This window comes from Prionailurus bengalensis, chromosome B1 (assembly GCF_016509475.1).
Source record: "Prionailurus bengalensis isolate Pbe53 chromosome B1, Fcat_Pben_1.1_paternal_pri, whole genome shotgun sequence".
NCBI classification, from domain to species: Eukaryota; Metazoa; Chordata; class Mammalia; order Carnivora; family Felidae; genus Prionailurus; species Prionailurus bengalensis.
This window is the reverse complement of record NC_057344.1, coordinates 172,795,801-172,810,455: the sequence shown is the minus strand read 5'-3', so window position 1 is coordinate 172,810,455 and position 14,655 is coordinate 172,795,801. Positions and strand designations below refer to the sequence as shown.

The 14,655-nt window shown below is 36.6% G+C and overlaps 1 protein-coding gene across 6 annotated transcripts in view; it reads left to right on the top strand.

The window, feature by feature from the left end:
- Positions 1-352: 352 nt before the first annotated feature.
- Positions 353-14,655, top strand: part of N4BP2 (NEDD4 binding protein 2) — a 74,458-nt gene continuing 60,155 nt past the window's right edge. For 5 of the 6 annotated variants that reach the window (XM_043604723.1, XM_043604732.1, XM_043604751.1 and 2 more), the window contains exons 1-2: positions 411-451; positions 12,980-13,062. The gene's annotated coding sequence lies outside the window, so the exon portion shown is untranslated. Of the gene's footprint in view, positions 452-12,979; positions 13,063-14,655 lie in introns of all 6 variants that reach the window. The other variant, XM_043604760.1, reaches the window with a different exon arrangement.

Sequence of the window (14,655 nt, the reverse complement as noted above, 5' to 3'; positions counted from 1 at the left end):
ATTGTCCTCTTCTATGAAGACTTTTCCCTTATCAGTTAGGGCTATTTGTTACCTTGAAAAAAATGTTCTTTTTGAAAAATAAATGCTTAGTTTGTTCCTTTAATATAACCATTTCCAAGTGTAGTAGTTACCTCCAGTGGTGGCAAATGAGTTTGGTCTTTTTTCTTTTTCTTCCTTCTTTTTTTTTTTTTTTTTTTTTTTTACTTTTATGGCTTTCTGTGTGGAATCTCATATATTTGTATTATAAATATTATATATGTTTTGAACTTTGATATCATTTAGGACTGTAGTTTGATATAAATTTGTCTTTATTATATATGTAAAATATGTAACTTACTATTTTTTTATTTATAGTAAGAAGACATGTTAGGTAACAGGAAGAGCTGCAGAGTTTGCAGATATCAACTGTGGCCTTAAAAAGCATGTTGGTAGCATCAAAGCCAGGCAGATGGTAAGTATAACCAAAGTCATAGAGTATGAATATTTTACACATAGGTTCTCAAGCCTTTTTATTTGCGTGATTAAAAAAAAATCTCTCAGAAGGAAAATGTAGTTACAAATTTTGTTACTAGAATTTCTCGAAGAGTTTGTGGTTGCATAAAACAACTGTATTGTAGTCCTGGTTTTCCCCTTTAATGTGTGTTTTCATTTCTCTGCTTCTAAACTGCTTCTTCATATTTCATATATTGTTAGCCATCTGCATATGTTATCTGTGCACCCATTTTCTATATGGGACTATGGCTAACTGCCAGATTGAAGTATATATCATAATCTGTGTAATCAAGGAACATGGCTAATGGGAAAATAAACACATACAGATGAAAATATGTTGGTAAAACCAACAATGTGAGACTCTAAAATAACCAAGCAAGACTAGGACTGGCAGTATGTAATGAAGGATTATAGAAAGTATTGAAGAAGTCTATAGAAACACACCTTCCTGGATTCTTTAGCTAAAAGTGTATATTGTTCAGCAACTGGCTTTTTTCTTTAAGAATATGTCTAAGAGATCTTTCTGGTTTCTGCACACATATGGTTTCTTCGTTCTACCTTAAATTTTATAACAATTGCCTAGTATTCTAAAAGGTGATTTTTATCATAATTTTTTAGCCATACTCTTATCCATTGATATTTAGAATGTCTTCAGTGATCAAGTACAATAGTTCTTAGGGCATAGATAGATACATTTTAAGATTATTAGTTACGTTTTCTGTAAATGCTGTCTTTTTCAGTGACACACTCTTTGGTACTTTGATGAGATTAGTACTTATCTTACCCTTGTCGCAGTAGCACACTTAAAATCATTTTGTAGGAAACTTAATCTCCAGTTAAGATGGATTGATTGGTTTTGGTAGCATTTGTTTATGAGAGAGATGTTTCTTTATTTTCTCATTTTAGAGAAAGCAAGAGCATGAGTGAGGGGAGGGGGGGTGGGTGGGAAGAAGGGGCAGAGGGAGAGAGAGAATCTTAAGCAGATCCCACTCCTAGTGCAAGCCCGATTGATACAGGACTGGATGTGGCAAGCCTGGGATCATGGCCTGGGCCAAAATCAAGAGTTGAGTTGGATGCTGAACCCACTGAGCCACCCAGGCACCCTGAGAGAGATGTTTCTTGATCTTTTTTGCTATGCTGCCATATATATTCCTTATAGAGAGATGCTTTGAGTCCTATGACTGCCATATATATTCCTTATAGAGAGATGCTTTTTTTTTAAACATTACCATTTTTTAAAAATTTTATTTATTTATTTTGAAATATACAGAGAGAGGTGCGCGTGTGAGTGCACGCAAGCAGGGGAGGGACAGAGAGAGAGGGAGAGAAAGAATCCCAAGCAGGCTCTGCTCTGATAGTGCAGAGTTCAACATGGGGCTCCAACTCCCAAACTGAACTCATGAACCCTGAGATCATGACCTGAGCCCGAACCAAGGACGCTTAACCTACTGAGCCACCCAGGCACCCCTAGAGAGATGCTTTTGTTTTTTCTTCCTTTTTTGATGGTTTTAAGGAGCTAAGGTGTTATTAATACATTTGATTCTTAGTATCAGTTTTCTTAGGCCTGTTCTTTGTAGATGATACTGCATATTAAATAGAATATATTTCTTGATTGTCATAGAAACTTATTATTTTATTTTTATTTTTCTGTAAAGGTAAATTGTCTAAAATTAGTTGTCCTTATATAAATTTATTATTTACTTATAAAATGACATGGGAGTTTTTTTAGTGTCAGTATTGTGTTGATGGTGTAGTTTTCAATAGGAAGGGGTTTTTTTTTTGAAGTGGTATTTACTGGTATATTCACTTTAATGACAGTACTGACCGTTGCCATACCATTGTTAAAGTTCATGTTCACTCTAAATGTTAACCTAGAATTTTTTTTTTTAATGTTTAAAAGAACATATACATCCTTATCTGTTAAAAAAACAAACAAACAACAAACTCGAGTTGATAAGACTTCTGCTTACCGTGCTGGAATATTTTTGATGATAATCAGTGAGCAAGTATGTATTGGTTGGTTAGATTCTCTATCAGGTTAAAATTAAATAATAGAGGGAGAAGAGCTTGGAAAATGTGTATATGAAATCTATATATTCATGGTCTCATTGTTAACAAAAATTTATATTATTTGTTTTCTTTTATTTTATTTTATTTTATTTTTTTTAATATATGAAATTTATTGTCAAATTGGTTTCCATACAACACCCAGTGCTCATCCCAAAAGGTGCCCTCCTCAATACCCATCACCCACCCTCTCCTCCCTCCCACCCCCCATCAACCCTCAGTTTGTTCTCAGTTTTTAACAGTCTCTTATGCTTTGGCTCTCTCGAACTCTAACCTCTTTTTTTTTTTTTTTTTCTTCCCCTCCCCCATGGGTTCCTGTTAAGTTTCTCAGGATCCACATAAGAGTGAAACCATATGGTATCTGTCTTTCTCTGTATGGCTTATTATATTATTTGTTTTTATGTTCTTCATTTGAGCCACTTCTTTCACATTTCTCCATTATATATCAAATGTTACCCATTCTTATATAGCATATCCTTTTAGAATACACTCTCTGTTTAGGTCAGGTATGTATGTGAAGAAGCTACATAACCTTGTTTAAACTAGTTTATTAATAAGTCTCTCTTTATGGAAAAAGGAAGATGCATAAGATCAGTTGATAAAAATGTTGAACATTACTCAAGTGAATAAATGGGATTGAAATAATATGGATATATAAAGTAAAACTAGTATTTGGGTGGTAGTGTATGTTTTTATGTATACGATGTTCTTCACTGTATTAAATGTTAGACACTTAAACTGCCTACATGTTTAGATCTTTTTCCATATAAGTAGACACAATGAAAAAAGAGGTGGAAGGGATACATGGTTTAATAGGTAGAGGAACAAGTATAGAGGGAAGTCTAAGATTTAGCTTTGCTAATAGTAATTGTTGTTTTTTCCCTGATTGTTAAAATACGTATATATTACAGATCATTTGGAAAATGCAAATGTAGTATGTAAAAAGAGTAACATGTTAAAAATAAAATTTCTTGTAATCTCAAATTATCCAGAGATTTCTAGTCTAATATTACAGTCTGATCTAGTCCCATTAAATTATATTAAGTTTTGTGTCTTGCCTTCTTTTTTCTAACATTGTCTTAAAAAAACCCTCGGGTGCCTGAGTGGCTCGGTGGGTTAAGCGTCGGACTTTGGCTCAGGTCATGATCTCATGGTTCCTGCGTTCCAGCCCTGTGTCAGGCTCTGTGCTGACAGCTCAGAGCCTGGAGCCTGCTTCGGATTCTGTGTCTCCCTCTCTCTTTGCCCCACCCCTGCTTGCGCTCTGTCTCTGTCTCTCAGAAATGAATAAAAGTTAAAAAAAAAAAACAACTCTCAATGAAATATTATCCAAAATATAGTTTTTAATGACTGTATAGATTCCATTTTAGGAATCTAAAGGGATATTGTGCTTGATACTTTTCTAGTCCTTAGTTTTCTTATTTGCAAAATAGGCATAATAATACTAGTTTAAGAGTTAAGTAAATTCATGATTTAACATTCTAGCTGGCATGTGTTAAGTATTTAATAAATTATACTTACTATTACCAGAAATTATTTTATCTTTCTTTTCTCATTATTTAGTTGTTTTTTAGTTTTTCTTTGTAAAAAATTACTGTATTTTGAACATTTCTATATAAATATCTCTGTAAATCTGATTTTTTTAATGATGAATTCCTAAAAGTGGAATTACTATATCAAAGAATATAAATACAGTTGACCCTTGAACATCACAGGTTTAAACTGCCTGGATCCATTCATGTGCAGATTTTTTACTGTTCTGTAAATGTATTTTCTCCTCTTTATATTTTTCTTAATAACACTTTCTTTTCTATAGCTTACTTTATTGTAACAAAACAGTATATAATACAAAATTTGTGTTAATTGACTATATTTTCTCAGTAAGGCTTCCAGTCAACAGTAGGCTATTAGTAGTTAAGTCAAAAGCTATATGGGGATTTTTGACTGTGTGGGTGGTCGGCACTCCTAACCACTCCCAACGTTGTTGGGATCAGCTGTAATTTAAGATTTCTTGATACATAGTGCCAGTTTGCTTTCTAGAAAGGTTATACTAGTTTATTCTTATCACAATATATGAAAATTCCTATTTCACTATAAGTTTGCTAACAATGGCTATTATTATTTAAAAAATATTTTTTATCTATTAGGCAACATAATAATGCTCTCTTTTTTTAACACTAATTTATTTTTGAGAGAGAGAGCATGAGTGTGAGTGGGGGAGGGGCAGAGAGAGAGAGGGAGGCATAGAATCTGAAGCAGGCTCCAGGCTCTGAACTGTCTGCGCAGAACCTGATGTGGGACTCGAACCCGCAAACCATGAGATCATGACTTAAGCTGAAGTTGGACGCTTAACCGACTGAACTACCAGGCGCCCCAATAATATTCTCTTTTAATTCCATTTTATTAATAGGGTTAAACTTTTTTGTTGTTGTTGTTTAAGTAGGCTTCACGCTCAGCCCAATGTAGGGCTTGAACTCATGACCCTCAGATCAAAACCTGAGCTGAGATCAAGAGTCAGACGCTTAACTGACTGAACCACCCAGGTGCCTCAGTGCAGTTAAACTTATAAATTTTATTGAGTATTGTATTACTATTTCTTTTTAGAATCTTGTACTTATTGCTTTCCTGTTCTTCTTGTTTCTTTTTCCTTACCTTAATCCTTCACTTATCTAGCAGAAGTTTATTGAGTGCTTACTATGTGCTAGACATTGTTTTGGTATTGATATGTAGTTTGGGTACTTACTTAGTTTAGTGATAGCAATGCAAAAGTAAACCGAATTGGCAAAAACATTTGCCTTCAAAGAGTTCACTTTCTAGCGTTAGGGTATACAGACGTTAAACAAAATGAACATCCAAATTATAGAGTGATAATGAAAGGGAGATGGAGAGAACGTGTGTGTGCACAGTTTTATGTAGGGTGGTTAGGTCACTGCAAAAGTGCCTTAAGTAAAGTCTTGTAAGAAATGAGTCAGGAGGGGTGCCTGGGTGGCTCAGTCAGTTGAGCTGCCGACTTCGGCTCAGGTCATGATCTCTCTATACGTGGGTTCTAGCCCTGCGTCGGGCTTTGTGCTGACAGCTCAGGGCCTGGACCTACTTTGGATTCTGTGTCTTCATCTCTCTTTCTGCCCCTTCCCTGCTCAAACTCTGTTTCTCTCTGTCTCAAAAATAAATAAACGTTAACAAAAAAAATTTTTTAAAGAAATGAGTCAGATATCTAGGGAAAGTGCATTTCAGGCTACAAATTAAGTATAAGGGCAGTGAAGCAGGAGAATACTGGGTGAATTTAAGAAAGAGCAAGAGGGAGAGTAGCAAGAAATGATTGGAAAGAGTTATTAGGGAACCAGACTGTTTAGTATCTTAAAGAAGCTATTTTAAGAACTTCAGCTTTTACTCCATATGAAATGCAGAGATTTTGGAGGTTTTAAAGTAAACCTTTGACTTAGGATCTACTGATTCAACATAGTCCCTGTCCATATACCATCTGGTTTCTTTGCAGAAATCGATAAACTAATTCTGAATTTCACATGGAAAGGCAAGGGGCCCAGAATAGTCAAAAGTCTTGGAAAAGAAGAGCAAAATTTGGAGACTTACTTTTCCTGATATTAAAACTTACTACAAATCAACATGATATGATACTGGCATAAGAGTAGACATAACGATCAGTGAAATAGAATTGAGAGTCCAGCAATAAACCCTTACACTTATAGCCAATTGATTTTTGACAAGGGTGCCAAGACCATTCAGTGGAGAAAGAATAGTCTTTTTTTTTTTAATTAAAATTTTTTTTCTTTAATGTTTATTTATTTTTGAGAGAGAGAGAGAGATAGAGGATAAACAGGGGAGGGGCAGAGGGAGAGAGGAAGACACAGAATCTGAAGTAGGCTCCAGGCTCTGAGCTGGCAGCTCAGAGCCTGATGCGGGGCTTGGACTCACAAACCTGAACTGAAGTTGGATACTTAACCGACTGAGCCACCCAGGCACCCTAGAAAGAACAGTCTTTTTCAACAAATGGTACTGGGACAATTGGATATCTACATGGAAGAGAATTAACTTGGACCCCTGTCTCATACCATATACAACAATTAAATCAAAATGGATTAAAGACCTAAATGTAAAAGCTAAAACTGTAAATCTTTTTGAGGAAAACATTGGCATAAATCTTTGTGACCTTGGCTTTCGCAGTGGTTTCTTAGGACACCAAAAGTTTAAGTGACAAAAAACCACACCTAATGATGGTCAACAACATTAGTCATTAGGGAAATGCAGTCAAAACTATAATGAGATACTGTTAGGATGGCCATAATCAGAAAGATGGAGAATAATAGGTATTGATGAAGATACAGAGAAATGGGGACCTTATACATTGCTGGTGGAAATTGAAAATGGTGCAGTCACTTTGGATAATAGTCTTACAGTTACTCAAATGTTAAACAAAGAGTTGTCATATGACATGAATACATTTTGAATTTAGAACTGGCAAGATTTGCTGAGTGATCACATGAAGTATGAAGGAAAGAGGAGGCAAAAATGAGTTTTTTGGCCTCAGCAACTGGAAATTGCCATTGGCTGAGATTGAGAAGATTGTAGTTAGGACAGGTCTGCAGTGGAAGATCCAAGCCATGAGACTAGGTGAGACTAGGTGAGGTCACCAAAGAAGTAGGTAATTCAGGGAAAAGAAGAGAACCTAGGGGTAAGTCCTGGAACACTTCATTTTTTCCAAGTTGAGTGGTGGGAAAATTCTAATAGTGGCCCTGTTCTTAAAAGAAGATAATGTCCTTAGCGTGTTCTGTGGAGGAGGGATATATCAGCTCTGTAAATGCTGCTGATAGGTCTAGACCATTAGCTTTAATTTTTATTTTCTTTTTTTAATTTTAATTAAAAAAAAAATTTTTTTTTTAACGTTTATTTATTTTTGAGACAGAGAGAGACAGAGCATGAACGGGGGAGGGTCAGAGAGAGGGAGACACAGAATCCGAAACAGGCTCCAGGCTCTGAGCTGTCAGCACAGAGCCCGACGCGGGGCTCGAACTCACGGACCGCGAGATCATGACCTGAGCCGAAGTCGGCCGCCCAACCGACTGAGCCACCCAGGGGCCCCTTAATTTTTTTTTAAAGTTTATTTATTTACTTGAGAAAGAGACAGCACGAGTAGGGGAGGGGCAGAGACAGAGAGAGAGAATCCTGAGCAGGCTCCATGCTGCCAGTGCAGAGCCCAGCATGGGGATCGAACTGGAGAAACTGTTGAGATAATGACCTGAGCTGTAACCAAGAATCAGAGGCTTAACCATTTCACACATATGTGTGAAATAATATGATATTTGTCTTTCTCTGATTGGCTTGTTTTACTTAGCATTATACCTTCTGGGCTCATCCATGTTGTTGCAAGTAGCAAAATTTCATTCATTTTTATGGCTGAATAATATTCCACTGTGTATGTGTATGTACACATACCACATCCTCTTTATCTAATCATCTGTCAGTGGACACTTGAGTTGCTTCCATATCTTGGCTGTTGAAAATAATGCTAATCTTTTTGAATTAGTATTCTCATTTTCTTTGGGATAGTACCCAATAGTGGAATTACTGGATCATATGGAAATTGTATCTTTAATTTTTTGAGGACCTTCCATACAGCTCAATACCAAAAACCCCAAATAATCTGATTAAATATGGGCAGAGGGCTGCCTGGGTGGCTCAGTCAGTTAAGCGGTTGACTTCGGCTCAGGTCATGATTTCATGTTGTGTGGGTTTAAGCCCTGCGTCAGGCTTTGTGCTGAAAGCTCAAAGCCTGGAGCCTGTTTTGGATTCTGTTTCCCTCTCTCTGTCCCTTCCCTGCTCGTGCTCTGTCTCTTTCTTTCTCTCAAAAATAAACATTTGAAAAAAAAATGGGCAGAGGACCTGAATAGACATTTTTCTAAAGAAGACATACAGATGGGCAACAGACAAATGAAAAGATGCTCAACATCACTAATCATTGGGGAAATGCAAATTAAAACAATAATGAGATACCACATGTTTTTTTCTTAACATGTTTATTTTTGAGAGAGAAAGTACACATGGGAGTGGGAGAGTGACAGAGAGGGAGACAGGATTGGAAGCAGGCTCTGGCTGACAGCAGAAAGCCTGATGTGGGGCTTGAACTCACGAACAATGAGATCATGACCTGAGCCGAAGTTGGATGCTTAACTGACTGAGCCACCGAGGGGCCCCAAGATATCACGTTACACCTGTTAGAATGGCTAAAATTGGGGCGCCTGGGTGGCGCAGTCGGTTAAGCGTCCGACTTCAGCCAGGTCACGATCTCGCGGTCTGTGAGTTCGAGCCCCGCGTCGGGCTCTGGGCTGATGGCTCAGAGCCTGGAGCCTGTTTCCGATTCTGTGTCTCCCTCTCTCTCTACCCCTCCCCTGTTCATGCTCTGTCTCTCTCTGTCCCAAAAATAAATAAAACGTTGGGAAAAAAAATTTAAAAAAAAAAGAATGGCTAAAATTAAAAATGCAAGAAGAAACAAGTGTTGGTGAGGATGTGGAGAAAAAGGAACCCTTGTGCATTGTTGGTAGATAAGAGCAATTTTAGTGTAGTTGTAGAAATGGTGGCGGCAAAACCCTGTTTATGAAAGAATGGAAGAAGAGAAATGGGAAACCATTGCTGTATGTTATACATGTTTTTCCTTAATTTTGTTTTTGATACATAGGTATTTTACATTTAATGTGGCTAGATGTGTTAGTACTTTTTTCTTTTAAGACTTCCTCTTTGTACTTTTTTGCTTATAAAGTTTCTTATCTTCCTAAGATGGGATATTCACTTGCTCCATGAAACTTATATTCCTGAACAGTGTTGTCCAATAGAACTTTCTACACTGATAGGAAAGTTTACTATTTCTGCTGTCCAGTATGATAGTCATTAACCACATGTAGTAATTGGACATTTGAAATGTGACTCGTATGAGGAAATTAATTTTTAATTTAACATGATTTTTTTCAAAATTAAACTTTTTATTTTGAGATTGTAGATTCACATGAAGTTCTAATAGATAATATAGAGAAGTCTCCTGTGCTTTTACCCCCAATGAAACATCTTTGCACAACTTTACTATGGTATCACAACCGGGATATTGTCATTAGTACAGAATATTTCCATCACTATAAGAATCTCTCAATTTACCCATTTATAGCCACACCCACTTGCCCCTTCCTCCCATCCCTTCCTTAACCTTTGGCAATCATTAATCTATTTCTGTAATTTTGTCATTTCAAAAATGTTACATTAATGAGATTATTCAATATATAGCCTTTGGGGATTGGCTTTTTTCCACTCAGCACAACTGTCTGGAATTTCATCTAGGTTGTTTTGTATATCATTAGTATGTTCCTTTTTATTGCTGACTAGTATTTCATGGAATGGAAGTACCTTCAGATGAAGGACATCTGAATTGTTTTCTAGTTTTTGGTTTAATGAATAGAGCTGCTATAAACATTGTGTACAGGATTTTGGGTGAACATAATTTTTCATTTCTCTTAGATAAATGCCCAGGAATGCAATTGCTGAATTGTTGTATGGTGTTGTGCACACATACATGCACAAGCAGGGGAAGAACAGGGAGGAGGAGAGAGAGAATCCCAAGCAGGCTCCGTGCTGTCAGTGCGGAGCCCAACATGGGGCTCCATCTCACAAACTGAGAGATCATGACCTAAACCGAAATCAAGAGTTGGTGGCATGACTAACTGAGCCACCCAGGTGCCCCACATGTTTAGTTTTTTTTTAATTTTTTTTTTTTTTTTAATGTTTATTTTTGAGACATAGAGAGACAGAGCATGAATGGGGAAGGGTCACAGAGAGGGAGATACAGAATCAGAAGCAGGCTCCAGGCTCTAAGCTGTCAGCACAGAGCCCGACGTGGGGCTTGAACTCACGGACCGCGAGATCATGACCTGAGCCGAAGTCAGACGCTCAACCAACCGAGCCACCCAGGCGCCCCCCACATGTTTAGTTTTTAAAGAAACTACCAAACCGTTTTCCACTTTGGCTGTACTATTTTACATTCCCATCAGAGCGTATGGGCCATCCAGTTTCTCTGTATCCTTGCCAGCATGTGGTGTTGTCATTAGTTTTTATGTTAGCCAGTTTGATAGATGTGTAAGTAATATCTCATTGTATGTAGTTTTAATTTGTATTTACCTAATGCCTCAAGGTGTTGAACATCTTTTATGTGCCTATTTGCCATTTGTACCTCCTTTTGGTGTTACGCTTTTTGCCCATTTTCTAGTTGAATTGTTTTTTACTGTGGAGTTTGATAAATTCTTTATATATTTCAGATGTTAATCTTTTGTTGGTTACATGGTATGCAAATATTTTCTCCAATCTGTAGCTTGTCTTTTCATCTTCTTAACACAGTCTTTCATGGAGCAAAACTTTTTAATTTTGATGAAGTACAGTTTACCAGTTTTTCCTATGGGTCATGCTTTTGGTGTTTCTGTTTAGCTCTAGGTCATGGAGATTTTCTCCTGTTTTGTTTTGTTTTGTTTTGTTTTGTTTTTTTCCTAAAATGTTTATAGTTTTATGGATTTCAGTTCTTGATCCATTTTGAGTTAATTTTTCTGTGAAGTATGAGACTTAGGTCAAAGTTTATTTTTTTTAATCTGTGGATGTCCACTGGCTGCAGTTTCATTTGTTGGAACAGACTGTCTTTTCTCCATTAAATTGTCATTTGTACTTTCGTCAAAAGTTAGTTGGGCATATTTATGTTGGTGTATTTCTGGGTTCTCTCTTCTGTTTCCAGCTCTATATTCTGTTTTCATATCTACATGTCTGTCCGTCCCTCCACTGATACCATACAGGCTTGATTAGTGTAGTGATAAAACAAATCTTGAAGTTCAGTTGATTGATTCTTCTCTTTCAGAATTGTTTTAGCTATTCTAGTTCCTTTGTCTTTCCCATTTAATTGTAGAATAATCTTGTCCTTATCCACAAAAAATCTTGCTGGGGTTTTGGTAGGAATTCTGTCTCAATTTGGGGAGAATTGACATCTTTACTATGTTCAGTCTTCTAGTCCATGAACATGCTATGTCTTTCCATTTATTTAGATCTTTGATTTCTTTCATCAGTGTTTTATATAAAGCTTTCAACATACAGGGTTCTGTAGTGATACCGTTTTTACATTCCTGACATTGGTAATTTGTGTCTTCTCTCTTTTCTTCTTTGTTGCTCATGCTAGAGATTTATCATTTTTTAAAGATCTTTTTAAAGAACTATCAATTTGTGGGGTACCTGGGTGGCTCAGTTGTTAAATGTCTGATTCTTGGTTTTGACTCAGGTCATGATCTCATGGTTTTTGAGTTTGAGCCCCCATTTCAGGTTCTGCGCTGACAGTGCAGAACCGGCTTAAGATTCTCTCTCTCTCTCTCTCTCTTCCTCTTTCTCTCTCTCTCTCTGCCCCTCCCCCCCGTGTGAGTGTGTGTGTGTGTGTGTGTGTGTGTGTGTGTGTGTGTGCACTCTTAAAATAAGTAAATAAATTAAAAAAAACTATCAGTTTGTTTCACTTATTTTTCTCTTTTGCTTTTCTGTTTTCAGTTTCATTAATTTTTGCTCTTATTTTTATTATTCCGTTCCTTCTGCTGGGTTTGGGTTTGGGTTTGTTTTGCTCTTTTTCTAGGTATTTGTGATGGGGGCTTAGGTTATTGATTGATTTGAGACTTTTCCTCTTTTGTAATGTTGTATGCATTTGGTTGTAAATTTGCTATAAATGTCCACCATTGCTGCTTTAGCTGTGTCCTACAAATGTTGATATGGTATATTTTCATTTTCATTCATTTCAGTGTATTTAAAACGTTTTCTTGAGACTTTCTCTGTGGCCCATGGATTATTTAGTATATTGCTTAGGTTCCAAGTGTTTGGAGATGTATTGGTTATCTTTCTGTTAATTGATTTCTAGCTTGATTCCGTTGTGTGATTTCAATTCTCTTAAATTTGTTGGGGTTTGTTTTAAAATCTAGGCTATGATCTATCTTGGTACATATTCAGTGGGCACTTGAAAATAATGTATTCTGCTGTTGGATGGAGTGTTCTGTAAATGTTGATTATCCTTAATTGATAGTGTTAATTGTGTTCTGTATCCTTGGTGTTCTCTATCCTAGATGATCTTCTGTCTAGTTATTCTACCAATTGTTGAGAGAGGGCTTTTGAAGTTTCTGTAATTGTGGATTTGTCCATGTCTCATTTCAATTGTCAGTTTCTGTTTCACTTATTTAGTGACTCTGTTGTTTGGTGCATATACATTTAGGGTTGCCTTGGTGGTCTGATCCTTTATGATTATATAAGGCCCTTCTCTGTCCCTGGTAATTTTTTCCCTCTCTGAATTCTACTTTATGTGCTATTAATATATAAAGGTGTAATTTTATTTAATTTTAATTAATTTAAATTTAAATAGGCACATGTGGCTGGTGGCTGCCATATTGACAGTGCCGTTCTGGAAGATGGAGAGAACTATGACACAATAAGTTTAATTAAAAGGTAAATTTTATAGTATGGGTATTATGGGCAATGGGAAGTCAGGGAAGGGAGATTGATTGGGGCAGAGGGATTGGGGGAGATGATTTTAAATTGGGTAATCAAAGAAGAAATCATTAACTGACACTTGAATAAAGGTTTGGAGGAGTGAGATTACCAATGCAAATATTTTGGGGAAGAATATATCAAAGGCCAGCAGGGAGGTGAGCCACTGTAAGAACTTAGGTTTTACTGAGTGGCATGGTGAACCACTTGAAGATTTAGAGCAGGCCCTGATTCTGACTTGTTATGTGTTGTATGTATGTATGTATGTATGTATGTTTTATGTTGCTATATGAACATCATTCTGGCTGGTGTGTTGAAAATAGACTGTAGGAGACACGAGTTGGAAGCAGAAAGAACATTTAGGACACCAGAATACGAGTAAATGATGAAAGTAGCTAGACCAAATGGTTAGAGCAGATTTGGGGGAAAATATCATTTAGTTTTGCATATGTTAAATTTGAAATGGTTATTAGATACATCCAGGTGAAGAGAGCAAGTAGACTGTCTGGGGTTCTTCAGATCAATGAGTCCCTGCCCTTGTGGAGCTTACACTTTACTTGAGTATGGGTAGTAAATATAAAAAAGAAAACAAAAAAACCCGAAATGAAATATGTACTGTGTTAGAAGATGATTAAGTCTTATGAGGAAATTCAAGTTAGGAAAGGATAAGTGTTGTTGGGACTGACTTCCTGAGTAGGTAACATTTGAGTAATGATAGGAAGGTGGTGAGGAAATAAATGTGATAGATACTTGAGAGAGTAGTAGTTTAGGTAGAGGGAACCAAATCTAAAGGTTCCCGGGAAGAGCATGGCTGGTGTGGTTAAAGAACAAGGAGGTGAAGTGTGGCTGGAGTGGCACTGAGCAAGGTCTAGGGATGACAGCACTGAAGTAACCAGTGTCTGGGTTATAGGCTATTTTAAGAGTTCTGGCTTTTATCCTGAATGAGATGGGAAGCCAGTAAATAGTTAAGCAGAAGAGATGTATGATCTGACTTATGGTTTAACTGAGTCACTCTGATTGCTGTGCTAAATATAAATAGACTGTGAAGGGGCAAGGATGGAAGCAAGGAGATTGGTTTGGAGACTTTTGTAAGTAATCTAGGCAACAGGCTGTGGTAGTAGTGAGATAGTGAGGAAAGGTCATATTCTTGATGCATTTTGAGGGTAGTATTGACAAAATTGGCTTACAGTTTGGATGTGGGATAAGAAGAGTTAGGAATACAAGATTTTTGACCCAAGCAATTGGAAGGATAGAGTTGCATTAATTAAGATGGGAAAGACTGAGAAGAGCAGGTGTGAAGTAGGTGATCAGGAGCTCAGTTTTGGACATGTTAAGTTGATGATGCCTATTAGACATCCAAATGTAGATGTTCAGTAGACATTGTCATTATGAATATTGTTTTTTGTTTTTTGAAATGAAATGCTAATTAAAACAGTATACTTGCTGTTGTGAAGATACATTATATTTGTTAATATCTTAAATTTTTAACATGTTCAATCCTGGCAAAACTTGAATATTTTGGAGAGAAAAGTTGTTTGACTGCTTTTTGGC